General features: G+C 44.3%; 1 protein-coding gene across 5 annotated transcripts in view; it reads right to left on the reverse strand.

Moving 5' to 3' along the window:
- Nucleotides 1–13734, reverse strand: part of RNF182 (ring finger protein 182) — a 722686-nt gene that overhangs the window by 28353 nt on the left and 680599 nt on the right. For 4 of the 5 annotated variants that reach the window (XM_069613556.1, XM_069613552.1, XM_069613554.1 and 1 more), the window contains 2 exons: nt 9311–9511; nt 9112–9228 (listed from right to left, as the gene is read on the reverse strand). The exons of the other annotated variant lie outside the window; for it this stretch is intronic. The gene's annotated coding sequence lies outside the window, so the exon portion shown is untranslated. The remainder of the gene's footprint in view (nt 1–9111; nt 9229–9310; nt 9512–13734) is intronic. 5 annotated transcript variants of the gene reach the window in all.

Raw genomic sequence — 13734 nt, forward strand, 5'->3', positions numbered from 1 at the left:
AGTGCTACAGAAAATGCAAACCGTTCAATGACTGTACAGATGCTGTAACGCAAGTAGACTAAGTGATCATAGAAGCTGGCTATACATAGTGAATAGAATGCAGGCATAGTCGCCATTGTATAGAAACTGGACGTCAGTGTCATGAATTTAGTAAGCCAGGACCCATGGAGAGGAAAGGCTGAGAACTGTGTTGCAGCATGAATAAACTGAGATCATGGAAACAAATGGCGAGGCTGTCTGGCCTGGTGTCAAAGCTGAAGCAAGCCAAGGCTGGTTATCTATACTTGAAGGAAGTGAACATGAGAAGCTGAATCATCTCTTATTAAGGTGCAAAGAAAGAACACCAAGCGTGCCAGGTTTTATTCATTTAAGACATTTAAATGCTGCAAAATGGTCCAAATCGTTGTCTCCTGTCATGTAAACCAAGGATGGAAATAGAGTTGGGCTTGGAGTCCTAGAAGAACGATAGTGCGTGCTCGCACTCCCATATATTCCCACCAACCTCATATATTCCCACAGACAAGGATACTTTGCAAGGCCAAGTTCAAAGACAATCTGCATGGCAGAAGACTCAGGTGATGAGAGATGATGTGCTAATTGGGTGGGGAGGCAAAGTCAAGTCCACCTCCTGGCACCTGGGTATGAGCTTATGTGCTGCTAAGTGAACCGAATGTTCCAGACATGGCACGAGCGTGCCGACCACTTGTAGTCGGCCCTATAATGAAGGGCCTTATAGTTTGAGAGCCAATGATATACCATGTACTTAATAGTGTTGAAGATTACATGTTTTAGCAGTGGACATAAGCTGTCCACCTGACAGTAGATATCCAATAACAATCCTGCTCCTTATAGAAAGTATACTTAGAGGTTTCCCTTGAATGTATCACAATCCCTTGTAGGTTTTTCTCATTTGCCACGTAGTATGACATCACTTCTGATGGATTTTTTGAATATAGGGCTTTCTTTATGTGAATTGCATTGAGAGCTTGAGCGAACGTCCGTTGATCCCCGTTGTATCGCCCTGTTTTAGATAACTAGTATTAAAACAGCAACCTTTGCCATCTTCCTGAGTTGGTTTGATTATTTGGTATCAGAGTTATTCTGCATCCCCATCCATTGCATGCATGGTACCCAAATGGCCATATGCTCAGCAGTATATGAAATAAGCCAGTTCTTATAACTCTGCTTTCTTTTTATGACTTGAAGAGAGCTTGCTTCAGAGCTATTTTGATTGATAGTTCAAAGATCTCTTCTCAATTTTCTTTTTTCCGAGGCAACCCGCTGATGAAACTTGTGCCTTTGAAGACAATTCACTTTTCTCCTCTTTGACCGTCTAGTGCCAAATTCTGTCAGCAGCAAAAGATAATTAGTGTCGAAAGGGATGTGTTTCATCTTATTATTAAAACCATTTGTAAAGAACATCACATCCAATGGACTCATTCGCAGGCGATTCCTACCTTGAGTGACTTCAGGCGGGAAGTGCCAGGAGTCACTCTGATGTCTCGGAACCAGCCCACATGTCATTTTAAGTAATGCATGATCACTGTTTGAGTTCTTGGAAACTTTCAGTGATTTAATGTTGTTTGCCAAACCATGAGAGACAAAAAAGTAATCAAGGACCCTCGATTGATGGCCTTTCGATCAAGTTTGTACACCGGGGATATCACCATGAATTTGTCCGTTCAACAGTCCCGAAAACCTCATGGCTTTCATGCATTGTTTAGTTCCCAAGTTGCCATCAGTCGAAGGTGTCCCTTCCCAATATTGTTGCCGCCAAATGCGCATTAACGCAGGAAAGATTTAATTCCCAAACCAGCATTAACAGGAGATCATCATGGTGGGCATGTTCTTTGTTGATAGTTTCCATCCCTGAATCAATGAAGGAGTCAGTAGAAATGGGCGCTGGGTTCCAGTAAACATTTATAATAAGAAGCAGGATCTTGGGGTGTGATCATGTGGCCACCCTTTGGAGCAGGAGTGACTGGACAAACGTATTAGGAGCTTCATCTGCTGACAACCAGCCGGTGTCTCACCAAAGTCAACAGTGCTGATGCAGGCCTGCCTCTAAGGCCCCTGTAGGCCGGGTTTAGGAAAGATCCAAAACCGTCCGCAACAGGGAGAGATTTAAGCCACGTCTCCTGGAAACATAAAACATCAAAATGTTCACTGCAAAGAAAATCTTAGCCAAACAGGTGTTTATGTCCTCGAGTGTTGCAAGAGCCAAAAGCCCATTTCTCTCCTTCCAGTTGAGTTAAACTGTTAACTGCTGATGCTCTGAGTTAGTGGGCACAATGGCAATGGAAGGCACAAAAACAGGTTTCGGGGATTGTTTATTATGTTGATTTGATCTTCGATGAGCCTTCTGGAGGTGTCGTGATTACAGTCAAATATCACTCTTATTCAACGATTTTGCTTGCTGATGCTGGCCTCTTAGCTCTCCGTCGAATGCTATCTCATGAGATTTCTGTCTAGTGGGCCTCTCAAAATTGGCTTGGACGATGGTTTGTCAAAGTCAGTCTTCTTAACTGAGGAAGCTGGCTTATCCGCTGGTTGCCACACCATCCAATCCGACTTTGCACAATTGGAGAGATCTGTTAGTCCAAAAACAAGTAAAAGAAGTGTATGAACGGCCTCGAGCATCGCAAACTTGATTGCAGTAGAAATCAAATGCATAATGACCTTATCCAATGTTCCTTACTTTGTGAATTCAATTATTTTGATATCATCGTTACTAATAAGTCTCACCGAAGGAACGTGGTGGAACAGCCTTAATACATTCGCCCAGGTTCAGAATAAAGCCATCGTCTGACAATAAAATCCACTGTAACAGCAACTGTGGTTCATGCAAAGTCTTCTTATACCCTCTCCGCTGGCATCTGGGGTTTGCTCATCCGACTATCACTTATGTCTGCCATGGCCAAGTGGTTAGTGCTACTTTTGGATGAAGCTATCCAACATCGGGTCTCTGTTACTTCAGATGAGATCATCGGGGTAGATACATTGCGAGAAATAAAAACTTCCATCGCGTGTTACCTTGATCTTCCTGAAGTCCCGGGAAGCCCTGACTCTGTCCCTTCCCCCTGACTGGCTGTTGGGTGGAAGTTCCATATATGGTAGTGTGGGGAAATGCTGACCAGACTGGCTGGAGCCTTCTCAATGACCGTATGTTGTGGGTACACCTGTGGGTGGGACCTGGGTGAATGGAGTGTGTGACGAATACGCATTCTGTGTTGTGGGTGTCTAGTATCTGGTGTTTGACACAATGACTGAGACAGCCCTGCCCAAAACCGGTATGAATGCAGTATGGAGTGTTGAATGGTGGGGTACTTGTCCCAATACACATAACTTGTTGTGAGTGTCTGGAGAGAAGTCAATGGCCTGAATGCACTATGCACCTGATTGGCTGCCTGCCTGCATGAATGCCCTTCGCCATGATTGGATGCTTGAGTATGACCCAGCGGAACGAATGGGAGACCAACAGTATATCTGGGGACCTCTCACTGCTAGGAATCGTGTTCAAAAGCTGAAGTCCACCATGACGAGTAACTGGAGTAACTGAAGCTTAACCTTGAAGCCCTGCTGGAAGAGAAGTCTTGCTGCTGCTCTACTTCATCGATCTGAAAGCTGCTGGGTCTTCAAGAACTGACCCAGAGAGGACCTGGTAAGGCGCCCTCTTCCCGAGCTACGAGGGACCATCATGCACCAGCTGATCTTTGCCAAAGCTCCCTGGTAGACAGACCTTCGACAGGCTGCCGACCCGAGACAGGGACTGCTGCGGAATCCCAAGGAGAAGCGCCTGGACTGTTGTCTGCCACTGTCACCGACCACCGTGGCCGACCGGAGCCGCCGTGCTCCCGTTTGCCTAAGAGCTTTCGAATCCAAAGACGCTCTTGTCCGCATCGTCGCCGCTGTATCCTGCTAGAGAAGGCCTGACCGTCGACGTGCCGAGGAGCATCCGCCGGTGGGTTTCCCACCACCCAAAGACCACAGAGACGCCGACGACTCAACGCCCTTGCTGGGCCACAGTTCCTCAAACTCTGCGGTCCAGAACTATCGAAACCGAGGTGCCCCGCACGCCTCTTCCTGGCAGGACGTTTACACATCCCCGTCAATGAGCACCGCTAGGAACAAAGCTGCCACTTCACCATCGTAGCTCACCCTGTTCTCCGTCGGACGTTCGACGACCCGTGACTCCTGCCTTAAAGGGAGGACACTCAAGAAGGGCCGTCGATTCCCCGACGAGGAACGCTACAACGCCAGGTACTTTGGGGTTGCAGAACTATTCAGAAGTCTATTGTGAACAATATATGGACTGGGCTTGTATCTTTATTCCACAGGTTGCCCATGTGGGGGTATCTCCACACAGAGCTGTGTTTAACGGTAGTGACCAGTATTTCTGCCAATTGTTCTTATCAACTGCTTTCCTCTTTTCTCTACTGTTGGTTTCCTTAACGACTTGATTTGTGTGCCATTTAACCATACAGTTGATGCACTTTAAAGAGATCTAATAGTAATTGTGGTACCACGTAGAATTGTATATATTTGCCATTATAGATAACCGAGTACAAAGTGCGTTATCGTGATATTGTATATAACCTTGAATATTAATTATATAAAGACTGTGTTTTAACCAATATAGTGTGCGGACATTCCTTTGTGGGTGCTTGGGGACTACACTGTACTTAAGAACCAGCCCGCATCACCTTCCTGAGAAGCTAGGCCTTGATTGCTCGTCCAATGCTACCACAATAGAGAATCTTGGCTGGGGTCCTCTGTGCCTCTCCTCTACCATATAGAGAACAGAAGTACAGACCCCCCCTCCGGTCCTTTACAGAGATCAACAGCGTTTTGCAGTATTTATTAACCAATGTAATTTACACTTTCTATGTAGACCTGGGGTCTTTCCTTCTGATCAGGCCAAAGTGGCATTTGTGTTATCTTATTTGGGAGGACATGCTGCAGATTGGTCCATACCATTAGTGAACAGAGATGATCCATTACTGAGGAACATTTTGCTCATCCTGCTCAAGGTCAGGCCTTAGACAACAAGTTGCTTTCTTTACGCCAAGGTAACCAGGAATTGTTGGCTTACATAGCCTATTTCAATAGATTAGTAGCTGAAACTAATTGGCCTGAAGAGAAGAGAACAACACTTTTTCATTGAGGCCTGAGAGGAGAACTTAAGGATATTTTGGCGCAAGTTGTGAATCCTTCTACGGTTTGTGCCGAATTCATAGATCTAACCATCCAGTTGGATCACCGATTACAGAACCGACGGTCTGATCGGGTTAGATCGGAGGTAAAATCATTTTATGTTCATTCTAGAGACTCTGGAAATCGTTCAACTACTGAAAGTCACCCTGAACCCATGCAGTTAGGGGGAGTTTGAGGTCTCATCTCTAAACAAGAACGAGACAGAAGAAGAGAGCAGAATTTATGTCTCTATTGTGGCTCAGCAGGTCATCAATTGCGAAACTGTGCAGTGAAACCACCATGGAAGCCAGTGGGAGCCGTAGACAAGGGGGATAGAAAAGTCACAGAAGATGAACAGCAGGAAAACTCCAGCACCCAACAAGTATAGAGGTTGACTTGTCGAGCCAACAAGGAAAGTCAGCTCCCTCATTTCGTTGTTCCGGTCATCCTAAGTAGTGACCTCAACCGTCCAAGGTGTATGCTCTGGAAGCATATGTGGACAGTGGTGCACATGGATTATGAGCTAGCAGGCAAGATGGGTATTAGTATACATTCAAAAGCTGTTGTAGAAAATCTCACCGCGGTAGATGGAACACAATGAATATCCGGACCAGTGACGAAGTGTACTGAAGTTTGTAACTTGCTTTGCCAGGAAGGACATCGGGAAAAGATATCTTTTGACCTGATTTGTGCGCCACAGTTTAAGGTGATTCTAGGAATTCCATGGTTAGAACAACACAACCCACAGATTGATTGGCAAGCCAAGACCATTGTTATCACCAAGGAATGCAGGACTTCCTGCTATGTTCAAGGAGGAACCCTGAAGAAAGGGTTACCAGACATTTCTAGCAACACACCCACTTTAGGGGTGATAGGGACCCTTCCTCCGGAATATCAAGACTTTCGAGAGGTATTCAAAGAGGAACAAGCTAATGTGCTGCCACCTCATCGACCATATGATTGCCAAATTGATTTGATTCCTGGTTCAAAAACCCTGTACAGCAGAATCTGCGCCCTAACTGAACAAGAAAATATTAAAATGAAGACCTATTTAGACAATTATCTGGCCAATTGGTTCATTCGGCCATCTAAGTCCCCCATGGCGTCTCCTCTATTTTTCATGCCCAAGAAGGAAGGGGACCTTCGTATCTGCATAGACTACCGTGCCCTAAACCAGATCACTGTCAAAAACTGGTATCCCCTTCCAATAATCCCAGTACTGATGGATCAAGTTAAGGATGGCAAGATTTTTACTAAATTAGACCTTAGAGGAGCCTACCACTTAGTGAGAATCAAGGAAGGAGATGAATGGAATGCTGCCTTCCACACAAAATACGGATTATATGAATATCAAGTCATGCCCTTTGGCTTATGTAACGCTCCAGCGGCCTTCCAAAATTTTATGAATGACGTTTTGTGTGAATTACTCGACGTCTGCACCATAGTGTACTTGGGCGACATTCTTATATACTCAAGGTTGGTCCAAGAGCACATAACCCATGTAACAGAAGTCCTCCAGAAACTAAAAGAACACAAGCTCTTTGTAAAATTAGAAAAATGTTCCTTTAAAACGACTTCAGTGGAATTTCTGGGATTCATATTGTCACCCAAAAGAATTCGAATGGATAACAGAAAAGTCGAAGCAGTTCTCAATTGGCCTTCTCCAACCTCAGTGAAAGGAGTCCAAAGTTTTCTAGAATTTGCACATTTTTACCGACATTTTATTGCAGGATTGCCCGATTTTCACAAGTGGTCCACCCGATAACTTCATTGCTACAAAAACATAAGACCTTCCCCTGGACCAAGGAAGCAGAAGAAGCTTACCAGATATTCAAGAAACAATTTACCACAGCTCCGTTGTTGAAACACCCTCAACCAGAGTTACCATTTGTAGTGGAAACTGACGTGTCCAGTGCTGCATGGGAGCAGTACTATCCCAGAAAGAACTCGATACCAGACAGCTGCATTCAGTGGCCTTCTGGTCCAGGAAGTTCACAACAGCTGAATTGAGCTATAGCATCACAGACAAGGAATTACTGGCAATAAAGCAGGCGTTCAAAGAATGGAGACACCACTTGTTAGGGGCCCGACATACAGTTACTGTCTTAACAGATCATCGAAACCTGCAATATTTGCGCAATGCCAACACTCAATCATCACGACAACTCTGTTGGGCTTTATTTTTTGTAGAATGCGATTTTGTTATTACCTATCGCTCAGGGGTACGTAATGGCAAAGCAGATGCCCTGTCAAGGATTGGAGAAAAAGAAGAGATTCAAGACACCACAGAACCTTTAACATAATCCCTGAAGAAAAGATGCTGGGAGTCACAGGATACCCCGAAGAAGACTTAAAGGCACACATTCTACTTCTACTTCACTTAACCACATCTGAATTAGAGGCTTGGGAATCACGAGGACTTAACTTTAGTCTTCAAGAAGGTCTACCTTATTTTCAGGGTCAACTTTACCAAGCCCATCCGGAGAGACACTTCTGGTGGCCAACATGGTGCAAAAACATCAAAGATCATATTCAAACTTGTGGAATTTGCGCTCAGAACAAAAGTTCAAAACAGAAACCAGCAGGACTATTGCAACCGTTGCCTGTCCCACCAGCAGCATGGCATACCATTTCTATGGACTTTATTACGGAACTACCTCCTTGTCAAGGATATAACACTATTTTAGTCGTGGTGGACTTATTTTCCACGATGGTGCATTTCCTAGCCCTCAAGGGACTCCCAACTTCCTCAGTCTTAACAAAGGTCTTCCTAGAACAAATTGTGCATCTTCATGGATTTCCATCTACTCTCATCTCAGATAGGGGAAGCCAATTTGTATCCCAATTCTGGAGAAAATGTTGTGAATTGGCCAAGATTGTAAGTGCGTCTATCTACCAGCCACCACCCACAGACTGACGGTCAAACAGAAAGAACCAATCAGACCCTTGAACAATATCTTCGATGTCTCCTTCACCAGATAGATTGTTCTTGGGTGGATGTCCTTTGAATCGCAGAGTGTGTTGATAATAACTCAGAACACACTTCCACGGTCTATACTCCTTTCTACACTCTGAACGGTTCACATCCTCGGACCTCCACTTTCGATCCTATTGAGTCTTTAGAGATGCCAGCAGTACAGAGTCTCCATGATAACATTACCAGAGTACAGGAAGAAGTAATACAACATTTGGCTACAGCAAAGGAGGATCAAAAGAAATTTGCAGATAGACTTCAACGAGAGTCACCAGAGTATAAGGTGGGAGACGAGGTTTGGTTGTCTTCCAAGAACATTGCTCTCAAAGGCCCACGTACATTTCAACCTAGATTCATAGCCTCATTTCCAGTAGAGACTATTGTTAATCCTGCAGCAATAAAACTAAAGTTACCCTCTCACATGCAAATTCACCCACTTTTCATGTCTCTCTGATCAAACCACTGAATCCAGGGACCAGATTAAAGCCATCATCAAAACCCCAAATCATGAAAGTTGAACTAGAATTCATAGTAAAAGAAATTTTAGACTCTAAGATAGTTCAAAAGAAATTGTTCTACCTGAAAGATTGAAAGGTTTTGGTCCACAGGATAGGACTTGGGAACATAGCTCAAACATTCATGCCCCCAGACTGCGCCAAATGTTTCATCAAAATCACCTGACTAAGCCAGGACCAGAGGGTTCATCCTTGGGAGGGGAATTGGGGGTGGGGAAAATGTCATGATCCCAGCACAGAAATATGGATTCCATTCAGAAATACTTGAGAGGCAGGGAACTTCATTTCTATCAGTTGGTCAATAGTGGTTTCAAGATTGGTGCAAGACACATTTACCTCACTCTTAGCATTTTACCCATAGGCTCATTACACTTACATTATCTTCCCTACCCTCAACATGGCCACCGCTAATCCCATAAGGTAACTCACAGTGCATTCTACACCTGTAGCAGAGGGAGCTACTTAAGTCCTGCCTCCGCTGAAGCTCTCACTTTGTGTCTTCTCTGCTGACAGCGGGTAACACCTCCAGCGATCTCCTGACAGAACCTGTCAACAGAAGAAAGACGAGTCAAAGATATTAGTTCCATAGCTAAATCAACAGAATAGCAGAAAAACTGTTAAGACTTACCAAACCGAAGTTTTCCAAGAATTTTCCTCAGTCAGCAGTAATATTCGAAGTCTCCGCATCTCCTGTCAGAAGCTTTGTCGCAGCCGCAGCATTTCTTCTCTCAGCAGCCTTCGTCCGCGGTCACAGCATATTCTTCCTAAAGTTGTCCACAGCAGTCCCGCTTCGTCCAAAGGTATTTTCTTCCACAGTTTCTCCGGAGACCTGCAAAACAAAGGTATTTAATGAATGAACTTGTTAAAAGAAAAGGAAGAAGAAGTTTCATTTGTGCTTAACTGAAGTCTCAGCAAGGCTTTTCTTCGCTCATTTTTAGCCGGCTTGTTTCTGAAGGCAGCTATTATTCTGTTTTTTTCGACAAACTGACGTAAATTAAGGTTTCCTTAAAAACGAGTATAGCTGCAGCCTTACCACAGCCTCAGCCCTTGTTAAGGAACCATGAACCTGCAAAGGATAAAAGGAAATTCTAGCAAGAGAGATCTCTCCAACGTAGGGACCATTTCTAATTTAATGAACTATAAACAATTATCATTTTTACCAAGAGACTTGCCCTTGATACCTTAAAAGAAGTTTTGGACACTATTCAGATAAAAAGCTTTCGAGACCATTACCCCCTCAGAATAAGTCACCTTCCCAACGCGCCCCTGTAGAATACAGGATAGAGAGCACCACAAAACAAAAGCACAGGTGAGAAGGGAGGGTTATTTTTAAGGTACACTGTATCACAGTTATCAGTTTGTAAATGGGGATTACAATAATGGTTTTGTTAAAATTGTTGTTTCCACAGAACTAGTGCCCAGACCACAGGTCCTCATATGAAAAAGCATTACGCTCCCGGAGAGACTTAAGGTAAGTGTTACAATAGGCAAGGGAAGGGAACCGTTTGCGGTCCACAGGCGACTTCTGCAGATCACTGGTCATTCATAGTATCTGCGATACCATCTGATGGACCTGATTGAGATGTTGCAGCCAATCATCAACTGAAGGCACAGTGCTGTGTCCTGGCAAGGTGAAAGGAAAGAATTTCGGATGCTGCCCATTAGTACAGAAAAAGGGGCTAGTCCTGATAGAAGAATGACATGCATTATTATAGGCCACTTCAGCCGTAACCAAATGTTCAAACCAAGCAAACTGTAAGGAATTAGCGTAGCAGTGAACATATTGCTCCAGTTTCTAATTGGTGTATTCGGTCTGGCCGTTGCTCTTTGGATCATATCCAGAACATAGGGCACAATGTATTCCCAAAAGGTTGGACAGCACCTTCGAGATCCTGGAGGTGATCTAAGGTCCCCTATCCAAAACACGATCTGTGGAAGGCGATGTAGTCTTTAGATATCATGAAAAAAGGCCTGATCCATATGAGCCGCTGTTGGTACAAAGGTGAATGGAATTAAATGAGCCATCTTCGAAAAGCACCTATGAGAATCCGGCAAGCCCACGATTAAGTCAGTGTCAATAATATACCAAGGGTAGGGTGAGTGGTTTCTCTAATGGCTGTAACAGACCAATGGGAAGCCTCGTACTAGTCTTGGTTTGTGCGCAGAAGTGACACTAAGAGACATACTCTTGCATGTGTTAATACAGTTTGGGCCACCAGAACTGTTGTGAAACCAACTCCAAAGTGGTCTTAATTCCTCGATTACCGGAGACTCGAGAATCTTGAAAACAGGACAGTAGCGTAGAACGAAGAGTGCCAATGGGTATGTACTGCCGATTATTGTGAAAGAGGAGACCATTAGTAAAACGCATTGAAGGATCATTATGAAGAAAAATATGGCACAATTGCATTCAGAAAATGCCTGACAGGCAACACTGGCTTGTTGGATGCTACATAGGTAGACATATGATTGTGTAGTCGAGACAGTTAATTGGCTCTCTTGTTCTGGGCTCCAGGTATGTAAGAGATAAAGAAATTGTAATGCGAGAAGAAAAAGGCCCAACGTGTCTGACGACTGTTGGTGCAACAAATGGTCTTTAGGTACTGTAAACTTCGATGATCCGTCTGCACCTCTACTTTATGAACTCCTCCAAGAAGGTGATGTCTCCATTCTTGGAATGTTTGCATGATGGCTAAGATTTCCTTCTCGATAACTGAGTAGTTCCTTTCACATGCTGTCAGTTTCTGGGAATGGTATGCGATGGGATGTTCAATTGAGATCTTGGGATTGAGTTGTAGAAATACTGCCCCAATGGCTCGATTTGACGCATCGGCCTCGACAATAAATGGGTGCATTTCATCCAGATGTTGTAAAACAGGAGCCCTTGTAAAGGTGGTTTTGAGGGCCAAACAAGCCGTATTGGTTGTGTCATTCCACCGGACTGATTTTTTGGAACTGAGAAGAGATGTGATGTAAGCCGTCAAAGTGGAATAATCAGCAACAAAGCGGCAGTAAAAGTTGGCAAATCCAAGGAACCATTGTGTAGCCTTTACATCTTGAGGGACCGGCCAATCCAAAACGGGTTTCACCTTTCTATGGTCCATATGAATGCCAGAAGAAATGATTACATATCCCAGAAACTCCATACGGTCTTAATGGAAAGAGCATTTCTCATCTTTGGCATAAAGATGGTTGGCAGACAGTCGAGCTAGGACTTCATAAAAGTGGTTGATATGTTCCAGCAAAGAGGGGGAATAGATGAGGATGTCATCCAGGTATATCCAGACCTATACCCAAATCAGGTCGGAAAACATTGAATCCATGAAATGTGAAAGATGGCAGGGGCGTTGCATAAACCAAAAGGCATCAAGCAGTATTCAAAATGCCCTAAAGGTGTCTTAAAGGCCATCTTCCACTCGTCCCGCTCCTTTATACGTACCAAATAACAGGCCCCTCGTAAGTCCAGTTTGGTAACTACCAAAGACGTTTTTAGAGACTCCAATATGTCTCGTATCAGTGGTAAAGGATACCGATCCTTCACTGTTATTTCATTCAAAAGACGCAAACACTCATCCAGATAATATTGTAGTTCTACTTTCTCTTGTACGGTCAAGGAATAGACTTTTCCATGTGGTATGGCTTTTACCGGCTCTAGTTCCACTTCTATGTCATGTTCATGATGAGGAGGTAAATTAATCGACTCTGGTCTGGTGAATACATGAGAAAAACAACAGAATTCGTCTGGTACATTCGACACCGTAGAACTTAGTACAGTCCTGGAAGATTCAGTAGTGTTTCACACCATGGTCTCACTGAATAGCACAGGTGGATTTTGAGTAGCAGAAAAACGTAAAGTTCTTGCTGACCAATCAATAAGTTGGCTATGTTGAAATAGTCAGGGTAGTCCTAGCACTACCGAGTATGATGGAGTTTGAACAACATCAAAGGCGATATGTTCTTCGTGACCTGCTATCTGCATCTGAAGTGGTACAGTCTGTTAATTCACTGGTCCAGATGCCAATGGAGAACCATCCATCACTTCAATCAGACATACAACTGGTTTGTTCATGAGGAGTATCCTGGACCGTTGCACAAATGAGGCATTAATGTAGTTACCTGAGGACCCACAATCCAGATGAGCAAGGGCAGAAATAGGTGACAGATCAGGGCCTCAGTAAAGACTAACTGTCAAGGACAAAAGACGAACCGGAGGCATGGGCGATACCAGGGTGGTTAGAGGGATTTTCTCAATGGTACATGGGCTTGTTGCTCCCTCCAATTCATGCAACAAACCCTTTAGATTCCTGCAGGCTTGGAAGGCCTCAAAGGACAGGAACCCAGATAGTGTCCTCTGCCTGCGCAATACAAACACAGTTGAATGAGTCGTTATTTTGTCCGTTTAGCTTCGGACAGGGAACCCGAAAAGTACCTAGTTGCATAGGTTCCTCCGAAGTATACCTTCCTAACTGGACAGGACTGGGGACAGGAGGCATTGGTCGTGCTGCTCCTTCAACCCTTTTCCTTTGTACTCCTGGACGTTCTGCAAGACGATGATCAATCCGAAGGACATGGTCGATCAATCCCTGTAATGACTCAGGTTCTGAAGTATGGACCAACTCATCTTTGTACTCTTCATGTAGGCCTCTACAGAAAAGTATGTATTCCGTGACCTCTGGCCATTGGGAATCTGCAGTTGTTGAAATTGACTCAGGAGGTGATTAACTCCATGTGCCCCCGTTTTAAATCCAGGCTGGTTCTGGGCTCTGGTGGCTCGATTAGGCTACTGGAAGACAGCCACAAAGGCCTTCTCAAAATGCACCGAAATCTTCTAGTATGGGGCTTTTGGCACATGATTGCAAAACTCTGTGAGTCTCCTGGGATCCCCGTCATATTTCAGGGAGGATGTTTGTGCCACTGCACTCTCAGCCAACACTGCTGCTGGATTTCGGTTCAAAGCACCAGGTATCACTGCATTCCCTTCTTTCAAAGTTGCAACCTTGAGTCTTAAGGCTTGTAGTTCCTCTCTGAGTTCCTGAATTGCTTCCATGGTAT

Source organism: Ambystoma mexicanum, chromosome 5p (genome assembly GCF_040938575.1).
Source record: "Ambystoma mexicanum isolate Mex_15411 chromosome 5p, UKY_AmexF1_1, whole genome shotgun sequence".
Taxonomy (NCBI): Eukaryota; Metazoa; Chordata; class Amphibia; order Caudata; family Ambystomatidae; genus Ambystoma; species Ambystoma mexicanum.